The sequence below is a fragment of the Canis lupus genome, chromosome 7, assembly GCF_011100685.1.
Source record: "Canis lupus familiaris isolate Mischka breed German Shepherd chromosome 7, alternate assembly UU_Cfam_GSD_1.0, whole genome shotgun sequence".
Lineage (NCBI taxonomy): Eukaryota > Metazoa > Chordata > Mammalia > Carnivora > Canidae > Canis > Canis lupus.
The window spans coordinates 23,304,399-23,316,983 of NC_049228.1; the positions used below are offsets into that span (position 1 = coordinate 23,304,399).

Consider the following 12,585-nt stretch of genomic DNA (forward strand, 5'->3'; position numbering starts at 1 on the left):
TGAAGGCGGCGCTAAACCGCTGAGCCACCAGGGCTGCCTGGACTCGGATAGTTCTGATGCATAAGCAGCTATTTATGTGGTCATCAGTGATGAATTTAAAAATTTTTTTAAGTACTAGTAACATCAGACCTTGAAGGAAATAATGTAAGATGAAATTATGAATAATCAGCACATTATTTTTTCACAGGGATGTTTATAATTTATGAATTACTCATTGTTATGTTGACATGTTAAGCTTTTTTTATGGGAAGTAAACTACAGATTTGAGTAAAATAGACTTCAGCTTCACTTCTCTTCTAATTAATTGTATGATTGTTTTGGCTTTTACTCCCATCTGTAACTCGGGGATGCTGATAATTTGTCAAATCTAATTTTGAGGCTGGGCGTTTTGTTTTTTAACTTTTCATATTGAAATACTTTTAGAATTAGTCAAAAGTAACCAAAATGGTAAAAGCAATTCCTTTGTATCCTTTATCTGGATTGTCCAAATGTTAACATTTGATCACATTTATTTGTTCATTCTCATTCTGTCTTTTGCTTAAATACACATACATTTTCTTTTCTAGATTGAGTTAGGTACAGACATACTGATTCTTTACCTCTAAAAACTTTAGTGTATATTTCCTTAAAAATAAAGGTATTGCCTTATATAATCATAATATAATTTTAAAATTCAAAAAGTTAACATGGATAATATAGTGCTATTGTCTAATCCCTGTAAAATTTAGCAATAGTCCTAATATTATCCTTCATAGTAAAAGGGAAACCATGAGATATTTTTATAAATGTTCATTTATATATTCACTTTATGTGTAGTGTGGTTATTTTTATCAAAGTAAAAAGAAAATCCTTTTAGATCTTTTGGAGCTTTTGTTTATGTTTTTCTTTTCCCACTGCTTAGATGATTACTTCTGTTACTTTCATGGTTAGTTGGTATAACTACTCTGAACATCCTGTGTTATCTTCATATGCATGCATGTATTTGGCCTGTTTTTTTTTTTTAATAGTAATTTCACAGGTTGCTTTGCAGCTATTACTGAACAACTATGAAAACATCAGATCATCTTGTTTTTATAAGACATATAGGATATATCAGGAGAAATTTTTAAAGCATTAAGTTGAAGCATATCTTAAAAACTTGAGAGGGAAAGGCAGTCTTTGGATCTGGAAACAGGCTTTGCATTCATAGCTGGACCTTGATGTTCTTTTGAGTATAATCTCACAAAATATCAGATACATCCACCCTGTGACTGTGATGAAGTGAGACAAGTAAGGTCACTTTATAAACTGCCTAACTAAGCACAAACAAAAACAAAATCACTGTGCAAGCCACAAAAAAAATACCAGAGGCAATTCTCTCCTAGCTAATATGGACAATTGCTCTTGCTTTACTATTTGCAACTTTAGTTTTACTGTAGTCTTTTGTCCTTCTAATTAAGAAGATGCTCACTCACAGAATTATCTCCACTTCTTGACAGTATCCAATCCAGAGCCCTCCCTCAAACACTGAACATGAACTTGTATCCTGTAAGTTTGTTCTTAACTGAGATACCTCTCTTACCTGTAGTGTGTTGTATTGTTTGTTGGCAGTGAGTAGTAAATAAAAATTGTTCACCTACAGGTGTGTGTTTCTATTGGGCTTTGGCTGCAGGGCATTGACAGTCTCTTTGTAGAGGAACAAGAAAAGGTTTTTCTATTATTGCCCTTTACATCGTATTTATTTGAATTTCTAGCAGTGAGCTAGAAACATGGAAGTTGAATCTGGGTAAAAAAGAAAAGTAATAAGAATAGTGTTTTGTTTTCTGTTTAAATTTTTAGAACAGCACTTACTATTATGTAATAAAGGAGATTTCTGGTTTAAGATGGTATCCTGAGGCATTCAGTATGTTAGTATCTCTTCAGGCTTCACTCACAAGGAATCTCATTGATCTATTACTATCCTCACACTGAAAACTTAAAAGAATGTATACAGGATTAAAAAAACACTTAAGAAGGCTTCCTAGGATCCCTGGGTGGCGCAGCAGTTTGGCGCCTGCCTTTGGCCCAGGGCGTGATCCTGGAGACCCGGGATCGAATCCCACATCGGGCTCCCGGTGCATGGAGCCTGCTTCTCCCTCTTCCTGTGTCTCTGCCTCTCTCTCTCTCTCTCTCTGACTATCATAAATAAATAAAAATTAAAAAATATAAAAAAAAAGAAAAAAAAAAAAGAAGGCTTCCTAACATGAAAGTCGCAGTATGCAGAGTCAAGTGTGCCTAAGGATGACATAGGCTGGGTCTTCTGGAAGATTTCAACGTTAGCATCTGCTGGAGGACAGGGAGGTTGTTGAGGAGGAAATCCTTCTAGTATTTATAGGATAAAACTGATAGGACATACTGTGTTGAAGGCCTGCCCTTCATTTCTAGCTGTACTCTTTAGAACAGATAGACCTAATGCATATTGACACAAAAAGGATTGAAAATAGGGGCGCCTGGGTGGCTCAGTGGTTGAGCGTCTGCCTTTGGCTCAGGGCATGGTCCTGGAGTCCCAGTGAGCCGCATTTGGTTCCCTGTGAGGAGCCCGCTTCTCACTCTGCCTCTGTCTCAGCCTCTTTGTGTCTCTCATGAATAAATAAATAAAATCTTTATTTTAAAAAAAGGATTGAAAATAGAGGAATAGTTGAGGATAAGCCTGGCAAATGTAAGAATACTAAAGAATATAGCAAAAACAAAGAAAGAAAAGTGCATACCAAAATAGGACTCAAGGAGAAAAGTGTAAAAGACAACATTTTTTACATAAAGAAAAGGTATAGTTCCCCAATGTAGTAATAATTTGTGTGACATAGCATAAGCATTGGAGTTTATATAAGGCAAAAATTGTTATGAAATTTTTAGAAAATTGATTAAAATTTAAACATGCTGGATGAGTTTGAAGTATTCTTAATTCAAAAATGAATTAAAGTAATGGGCATTAGTCATCATTATTGTATACTTACTATTCATGGACATTAAGGAACTTTATATGTATTAATTGCTTTAATTCTCCAAGGTTCCCTGTAAGATAAGTACTATTACTATTATTTTTTGTTTTATTGAGGAGAAAACTGTGACACAGGAAAGTTAAGGAGCTTGCTCCAGGTAATATAACTAGTAAGAGGAGGGTGCTGAGATTTTACCTAGGCATTATGGTTTCAGAGCCTATGCTTTTAAATACTTATTTATTCAACCAACAGATTTTTTTATTAAAATATTTTATTTATTTATTTGAGAGAGACAGAGGACAAAAGAAGGAGCAGGGAACAGGGAGGATTAGAGAGAAAAGCAGGCTCCTCCGTGCATGTGGGGCTCGATCCCAGGATCTTGAGATCATGACCTGAGCTGAAGGCAGATATTTAAGCATCTGAGCCACCGGATATCTCAAAACCAACAGATTAAAAATTTTTTTATTTATGTATTCATTTTTTGAAGAAGTACATGCTATTTACCAGGTACTATTACAGGCTCTGGGGATACATTATTGAACAAACACAAAAGAAAGATCCCTGTTGTAACCAAACTCACAGTCTAGTTGGAGAAATACTAATAGTAATAAAAGTGACTCCTTTGAACAAAGTGGAGGTGAGGGAGCAAACCCATGTGAGTATGTATATCTGGAATTCCCATGTTCTGAGCAGAGGGTTAATAAGTGAACCCTGAGGTAGGAGCATGCCTGACATAGTTTAGAAGTCCCTTGTGGCTGGAGAGGAATAATCAAGGGGAAGAAAAGTGGAAATGAAATAAAACAACAGAGGCCACTTGTTGCATGACTTTCTTAGGCCATTATAAAGACTTTGTGGAATTTTTTTTTTTTTTGAGTGAGATCAGTTAAGCTGGGTTTAATAGGTTCTTGTCTCACTTTATGCTTTGCATCAAAGAATATACATTTTTAAGAAAGATTTACCCATTTAGAGTGGGGGGGGGAGAAGGAAGCAGGGAGTGCAGAAATGGGAGGGGGAAAGGGAAAATCTCAAGCAAGACCCTCTGGTGAGCGTGGCCCTCCTGTGGGGCTCAGTCTCAGGACTCTGGGATCATGACCTGAGCTGAAACCAAGAAAGTTAGGTGCTTAACTGACTACGCCACTTAGGAGCCTCAAAGGATATACATTATTGATAATAGTCTTGGAGCATTCAGGAAAGTGGAATGATTCTAAAACAGGATAATTGGTATCGTCTACATTTTGTGAATCGGATCCCCAAGTAAATAAATAATTTAGACAGATAATTTGGAAGAGAGTAAACTAAATTTCTCTGTATACCTTTGTGTCCAAGAGTAGTAGTCCCAGATGGTGGTACAAACAATTAAAAAAGTGATACTACATGTCAAAAATTTTGAAATGTCAGAATTGTCCTCAAAAATTTGTATTATTAAATGGATTCACTTTTAGATGAGAATGAATATAAATGAACTAGACATTCAGCTCAAGAAGCTGGGAGTTTTTTTTTTTGTTTTGTTTTGTTTTTTAAAGATTTCATTTATTTGAGAGAAGGAGAGAGAAAGCCCACATACATGGCACCAGCTGGAAGAGGGGCAGAGGGAGAGGTAGAGAATCTTATGCATGCTCCGCACCCAGCATGAGCCTAAAGGCGGGGGGGGGCTCAGTTTCATGATCTTGAGATCATAATCCCAGCAGAAACCGAGAGTGGACACTTAAATGATGAGCTACCCAGGTCCCCCAAAGCTTAAGATGGTCAGTGAAGAGGGACAGATAAAAAAAGAACACATATAAAATGTTTCAGTATATAATTGAGATTGACTTATAATATGTAATAGATTAAAATAATTTGGACAGTACTTATGCATACTAGTAAAATAAATCTGAATGAAATACAGAATTTTTAAGAAAAATTAAAAATATTGAAAGAGATTAAAGCAGTTATAGAACAATTTGAATAGACCAGTTGCCATAACTATTAATTTAACGTGATTCCATAAAAAACTCAATATATTTTTTTTAAGATTTGATTTATTTATTCATGAAACACACACACACACACACACACACACACACACACACACACACAGAGGCAGAGACACAGGCAGATGGAGAAGCAGGCTCCATGCAGGGAGCCTGACATGGGACTCGATCCCGGATCTCCAGGATCACACCCTGGGCTGAAGGCAGTGCTAAACTGTTGAGCCTACCCGGGCTGCCCAAAACTCAGTAGTTTTTTTAAGAGTGCAGAGAGTGTGACCAACTGACTTTAAAGTTCATTAGTAGTATGAATGATTCAGAGGTGTGATAATCACAAGGGTATTTATCTAATAAATCATTAATATGTATTCTAGGACTGCTGTAACAAAAGGAGCACAATAAAATTTAAAACCAAACTGGAAGGTAATGAATTTATTAGCCTGTGGTAGAGGTGGTTATGCAGATCAGTGGCTAAAGTGAGGATTTAAGTAAATGGCGTAAATGGTGTTTTGATAGCCAGGAATCTATTTGTGTAAAACCACTTAGTGTGAGCATCTAGATCAGCTAAGCAATTATATAAATAATAATAGGACTATGGAAATTGAGAAAGAAGCCTGTATTTTACATAAACAGAATTTTAACAATGGACAACATTTAAAAAACTAGGAAAGGTATTTTAAGTATGATAGGCAATTAGTTTGATTGCTTCAAAATAATGAAAGCTTTTTATATCCATTTCATCTTTTTGATAAAAAGAAAAGAAAATGGTAGAAAATGTAAAAGTTTATTTGTAAAAGTTCAAGAAAAAAGAGGTGAAAATTCAAATCATTAGCTCACATATAAAATAATACTTACCTTCCCAAATAATACAAACAAAATATGAAGTAATGTAAGGTTACTAAGCAGTCGCCTAATAGATATGGCTCAGGATTTTTCAAAATTGGAAATAATCTTCCTTGCTGTGTGTGGTTGTGTGAGTTTGGGAGAGGGGAAGAGAGTTGGAAGAATATTTGGCAATATATGCATAAGATGTAAGCAAAAATGTGAATTGATCATTATATAGTTAGAGACTTATTATAAGAAATGATTCAAAGTACTGGTAAAGATTATATGCCAGTATTATTTATATAGATAAAAATTCTGCAAAAATAAATACTCCCAATCATAGTAGAATAGCTATGGAACCTATGGTACAGCTGTAGATTTTATTACCTTTTTAATTAGATCATTCATTCATTCATTCATTCATTCATTCATTCATTCATTATAGAGCGAGGCAGAGACAGGCAGAGGGAGAAGCAGGCTCCATGCCGGGAGCCCGATGCGGGACTCAATCCCGGGACTCCAGGATCGTGTCCTGGGCCAAAGGCAGGCGCTAAACCGCTGAGCCACCCAGGGATCCCTATTACCTTTTTTAAAAAAAGATTTATTTATTCTTGAGAGACACAGAGAAAGAGGCAGAGACATAGGCAGAAGGAGAAGCAGGGTCTCCACGGGGAGCTTGATGTGGGACTCAATCCCAGGACCCCAGGATTACGACCTGAGCTAAAGGTAGAGGGTCAACCACTGAGCCACCCAGGTACCCGTCTCCTAAAAAATCTTAATTGTTCCTCAGTCTTATATTACACTGACATTTTTGAAGAGTATTAAGTTATTTATTTTGTAGAACATCCCTCAATTTGAATTTGTCAGAGGTTTTCTTATGACTAGATTCAGATTATCCATTTTAGTCAGGAATACTACAGAGATGTTATTGTACCCTTTTTGTTAGTTTCTCATATCTGGGTACATATGATATCTCTTTGCTCAATACTGATGATGTTAACTCGGATCAATTACCTGTCAAATTTCGTTATTGTAAAATTACCATTTTTTCTCATCTGAGATCTTAATAAATCTTAGTGAGAATAGTTATTGGTATGGCTATTGCCCAAATGATAATTTTTAATTCCTTATTATACGTTTTAGCATTTCTACTATAAGGAAGATCTTTCCCTCCTCTTTGTTCATATCCTTATGGGTTCATGGATTTGTAATTCATTCTGTTAATCATTTTGAAACTTAAGTTGTCCCATATTTGTCTAGTTGGAACTCTTTCAAGTTGATTTCCACATCCTTTTGACGTGTTCCTATCATTCTTCAGGTACCTCCTTATGTCGTAGACAAAAAGGTGTTCCAGCATCATCTTGTACTTAACTTGCCCCAGTCCTAGAATCAGCCATGTATCCAGGAAACCCTATTTCTTTTCTTTTAATGGAGAATGTTATGTAAAAAAACAAGATATGGGTTTTAAGTGTGCTCGTTGCTCTTCCAAGTTTCTGTACTTGTAGGCCTTCCAAGTGGACAGAACTAGGAGACATATGTATGTATGTATAATCTATGTTATCTATACAGATATATATATGCATTAATTACATATTACTCACCTTAAGTGATTAATGAAAGGAACACAAAAGTCAAATAGTTTATGCTTCTGGAACAGCTTGATTAAAGGCACTGGATACCATACAGCCAAGCAGCAGGAGGATACTCATTGAAAGGGATGTGGTGATTTCAGGCCTAGCCTTCTTTGTCCTTCCACACTGGGTCACATAGGAATTGCTTTTTCTCCAGGTTTAGAACTACTACTGGCTTGTGTCTCAAGTACCTCAGTAATAGGAATCCAAAGTTGGCTTATAGGCAGGATCTCTTATTTTAAGTTAGTCATGTAGGCAGTACGTTCTAGTTATGTAACCAGCCTTTAAAGCCTCTACTGAAACCAGGTATGAGTCATAAAGTCATTTATTATTACTAAACAATACTGACAGACTAATACATTGCTCTAGAACATCCCACTGACTTATGGTTACAGAATATCATTTATCTTTTTTTAGAGAATATGTTCCATAATGTGGGCAAGAGTCTGGAGATAACCACATGGGCAGTCCAGACTAGCTGAGATTAATCCATGCTTCTCAGTATATAATAATATTTATACAATCATATATGTATTTCATACATGTATAAAACATAAGCATGTATTAAACATGTCTTTCTATTTCTGTATCTGCCCATTAATGGGTGAATGCATAGGAAAGTTGCACACACACACACACACACACACACACACACACACAATGGTAGATTATTCAGCCATAAAAAAAAAAAAAATCAGGATGCCTACATGGCACAGTTGGTTGAGTGTCTGGCTTTGGCTCAGGCAATGATCCCAGGGTCTTGGAACTGAGTCACTCTCCTTGCTTAGCAGGGAATCTGTTTCTTCCTCTCTCTTTTCTCTGTCTCTGTCTTTCTCTCTAATAAAATCTTTAAAAAAGAAAGAAAGAAAATCTTTGCTACAACATGGATAGACCTATAAGTTATTATGTTAAGTGAAATACATCAGATATTTGGTCAATGTGGCCATTTTTCTTCAGGGATAATCTATATCAACACAACACAAGTGATGAGCATTTCCTTTTGATTTTTAGCCATGTTTATATCCTACCTATATAGCTAGATCTTTTTTTTTTTTTTTTTCTTATCTAGGTCTTATTCTGAATATGTTCATTCTGATGATTGGCCTTGTAGATTATTTACAGCCAGTTCTATCTGTCCCTTCACTATTAGCATATTTCTTTTCATTTATATTAATTTTATTTGTAAATTTAGTAATTAATATATGGCGATGGGCTAGGTAATGCATTTTTACCAAGAATTAGGAAGCAACCTAATTTTGGATGGATTAGAAAGGAATTGCACTGGGATGCCTGGGTGGCTAAGTGGTTGAGCACCTGCCTTTGCCTCCAAAGTTGCTGGATTGAATCCCACATCAGGCTCCTTCATGGAAGCCTGCTTCTCCTCCCTCTGCCTGTGTTCATGGAGCCTGCTTCTCCTCCCTCTGCCTGTGTCTTTGCCTCTCTCTGTGTCTCTCATGAATAAATAAATAAAATCTTAAAAAAAAAAAGAAAAAAATTGCACTGAAAAAATAAATTAAGGAAAAGTTAAGAGTAAATAGTGAAAAAAGTTGCTATAAAAACTGGAAGGCAGGGATCCCTGGGTGGCTTAGCGGTTTAGTGCCTGCCTTTGGCCCAGGGCGCGATCCTGGAGTCCCGGGATCGAGTCCCATGTCGGGCTCCCAGCATGGAGCCTCCTTCTCCCTCCTCCTGTGTCTCTGCCTCTCTCTCTCTCTCTTTCTCTCTCTATCATAAATAAATAAATAAATCTGTAAAAAAAAAAAACTGGAAGGCAAACTGTTTTTGACTGCTTCTTGTATACTCTTGATTTTTGTTATGTAATCATTTCTCACGTTTCAAACTAAAATCTTTTCTGTATTTCCATTGAACAGATCACTTTTTATTTATTTATTTTGTAAAGATTTTATTTATTTATTCACGAGAGACAGAGAGGCAGAGACACAGGCAGAGGAAGAAGCAGGCTCCATGCAAGGGAGCCTGATGTGGGACTCGATGCCGGGTCTCCAGGATCATGCCCTGGGCCAAAGGCAGACACTAAACCACTGAGCCATCCAGGGATTCCTCCCTCTCCCCTTTTTAAAGATTTAATTTAGAGCAGATCACTTTTTAAAAAAATCTAGATTCTTCTGCTTAGAATTCATGAAAATTATGTTGGTTTTTAAAAAGGAATATATTTCATGAATATGTAATTTAGAAGCACAATTGCAATTAAAGAAACTCAATGGACTGAGCTCTTGATGTTAATTACTAGAACATTAATGGTACTTCTAACAAATTCCATCACTCTGCCTCATGTCCAGAGCTTCGCTTCTTTTCTTTTCTTTTTTAAGATTTTTATCTTATTTATTCATGAGAGACAGAGAGAGGCAGAGATACAGGCAGAGGGAGGAGCAGGCTCCCTGAGGGGAGATTGACATGGACTCCATCCCAGGACCCGGGATTACCCCCTGAGCCAAAGGCAGATGCTTAACCTCTGAGCCACCCAGGCGTCCCCAAAGCTACTTTTCTGATATTTGTGTTTATCAATGAGTTGCCTTTTTAGAATAGTTTTACCGTACATATATGTAAGCCTGTATTATTTGGTTTAGCTATATGTAGACTTTCTAAAAATGATATAATAAGTAGTTTTTTTCAGAATTGTTTTTTAGACTTTAGTTCCTGAGTTTAGTAGCTGTTTGTTCTAGTTCTATGGGTGTAGTTGATTCATCAGTGTTTCTGTTTTTGATATTAAAGGCATCTTTGTACATGTCTCCTGATTGTTCAGGTGCAAGAGTTTCCCTAGATATCGTACGTAGGAGAGGAAGTGAGGGTAACAGAGTAGACATATCAATGGTTTTTGTATTCTGAGATATCAAATTCTTTTTAAAGTCTTTTTATTAATTTAAAGCTCCTATCACTGAAGTATATGAATTCTAGTTTCACCACATCCTTGTCAGTAATTAGTATTATTCAACCTCTAAATGGTTGCCACTTTAGTGTATAGGAATATAAGTTAGTTGTGGTTTTATTTTATTTTATTTTATTTTAATTAAAAAAATTTTTTTTTACTTTTTTTTAAGTTGTGGTTTTAATTCTTATTTTTCCGACACTCTAAAGCCAGTATCCTATATTTATTGTCCTTTATGTGAAATAGCGTTTGATGTCTTTTCTAGGTTTTTTATATCAATCTTCTGTTTTTTTACTTGAAGAAACTTATATATGTATATTCAAAGTAGTAATAACTTGTTTCTTAGGTGTTGCAAATGTTGCCAATATCATCTAGTTTGTATCTTCTCTCTAATGATGAATTTTGATCAACAGAGTTTCTTAATTAAGAATTAAGTTATTCTTCAATTAAGTTATTGAATTTGTAACTTTCATAATCAGTGCCCTTTGTATTCCATTTAAGAAATACTGACCTATTGAGATTATAAACATATCTAGCGTCACAGCACATGCCAGTTTTGTAAATGTCCCATGTATGCTTAAGAAAAATCTGTTTCTCATTGGATACAGCGTTCTATATGTAATTCATTAAATTTTAAAAATTAGATCATATCGATTTCTCTGTTGAGTTGATGAGGTTAATCTTCTGCCCTTTTGGTGGGTTTGTCAATGTCTGTAGGAAGTTTTGCTTTATATATATATATATATATTTGAGGCTGTACTATTACATGTATACTAAGTGTACAATTATCACATTGAAACTTTTACACTTCCCGGTGCTATTTCCAGTTCCATTAATGCTTTTCATCTTGAGTCTGTTTTTCCTCCTTTGATTACATTTGCCTAGTGTATTATTTTTCATGGTATTACTTCCAGGTTTTCAGTGTCTTTATATTTTCAGTTATTTTTTTGGCAGATAGCATACAGTTATATTTTAAAATTCCTTTCTATCACTAATTTAGTATATTTATTACAATTATTGATATAGTTTCACTGTTTTACTCTTTAATGCTTGCTATTTGTCTCAATTTTTGTGTTTTTCTCTTATGTTTTTACCCCCTTTTCCTACCATTTTAATGTTTTAAACATTACCTATTCTGTTACTATGCTTTCATTAGTTATCCTTGAAATTTATCCAAACTTAACACCTAAACAGAATTTAGACCTATTATCATATTTAAAAAATTTTTTTAAATCCAGTATAGTTAACATACAATGTTATATTAGGTCAAGTGTACAATATAGTGATTGAGTAATTTTATACATTACTCAGTGTTTATTCATTTGAGAGAGAGGGAGAGAGGCAGAGACCTAGGCAGAGGGAGAAGTAGGCTCCATGCAGGAGCCCAATGCGGGACTCGATCCTGGGACTCCGGGATCAATGCCCTGAGCTGAAGGCAGACGCTCAACCACTGAGCCACCCAAGTGTCCCTGTATCTCCCTATCTACCTCCCCTTTAGTAGCCATCTGTTTGTTCTCTGTTGTTAAGAGTGTTTGTCTTTTTCTTTGCTCATTTGTTTTGTTTCTTAAATTCTACATACGAGGGAAATTATATGACATTTGCTTTTTTTCTGACTTAGCATGTAATATCTGAATCCATCCATGTTGTTGAAAATGGCAAGATTTTGTTCTTTTTCATGGCTAAGTAATATTCCCTCCGCTGTGCCTATGTGTGTGCACACGCATGCGTGTACGCATGTGTGTTTGACATCTTTATCCATTCTACTGTGTGTGTCTCTGTGTATGTGACTTCTTTATCCATTCATCTATCAGTGGTTGCTGGGGCTGCTTCCATAGTTCAGCTATTCAGATAATATTGTGGTAAACCTATGGTAGTTGTATCTTTTTGAATTAGTATCTTCATATTGTTTGGGTAAATCCATAGGAGAGGAATTACTAGATCATATAGTGGTTCTGTTTTTAATTCTGTGTAGAATCTCCACATTCTGTTTTCCACAGTGGCAGTTTTCATTCCCACTAACTGTGTACAAGGGTTCCTTATTCTCTTGTCAACACTTGTTGTTTTTTGTGTTTTTTTACTTTAGCCATTCTGACAGTTGTGAGGTGATATCTCATTGTGGTTTTCATTTATATTTCCTTGATGATCAGTGATGTTGAACATATTTTCATTAGATTTAACACCTTAATTACTTTCCTGAATAATGTAAGTGCTCCAGAATTGAGACTTTTTTCACTCTTCTGATTTACGTGCATTTACTCTGTCTTATTCTTAAGGCCCATAATTTTAATATTCTAATTAATGTTAAAAACAATGTTTAA

General features: G+C 35.4%; 1 protein-coding gene across 7 annotated transcripts in view; it reads left to right on the forward strand.

Moving 5' to 3' along the window:
* COP1 (COP1 E3 ubiquitin ligase) overlaps positions 1-12,585 on the forward strand; it is a 243,488-nt gene that overhangs the window by 87,053 nt on the left and 143,850 nt on the right. The gene's annotated exons all lie outside the window — the stretch shown is intronic.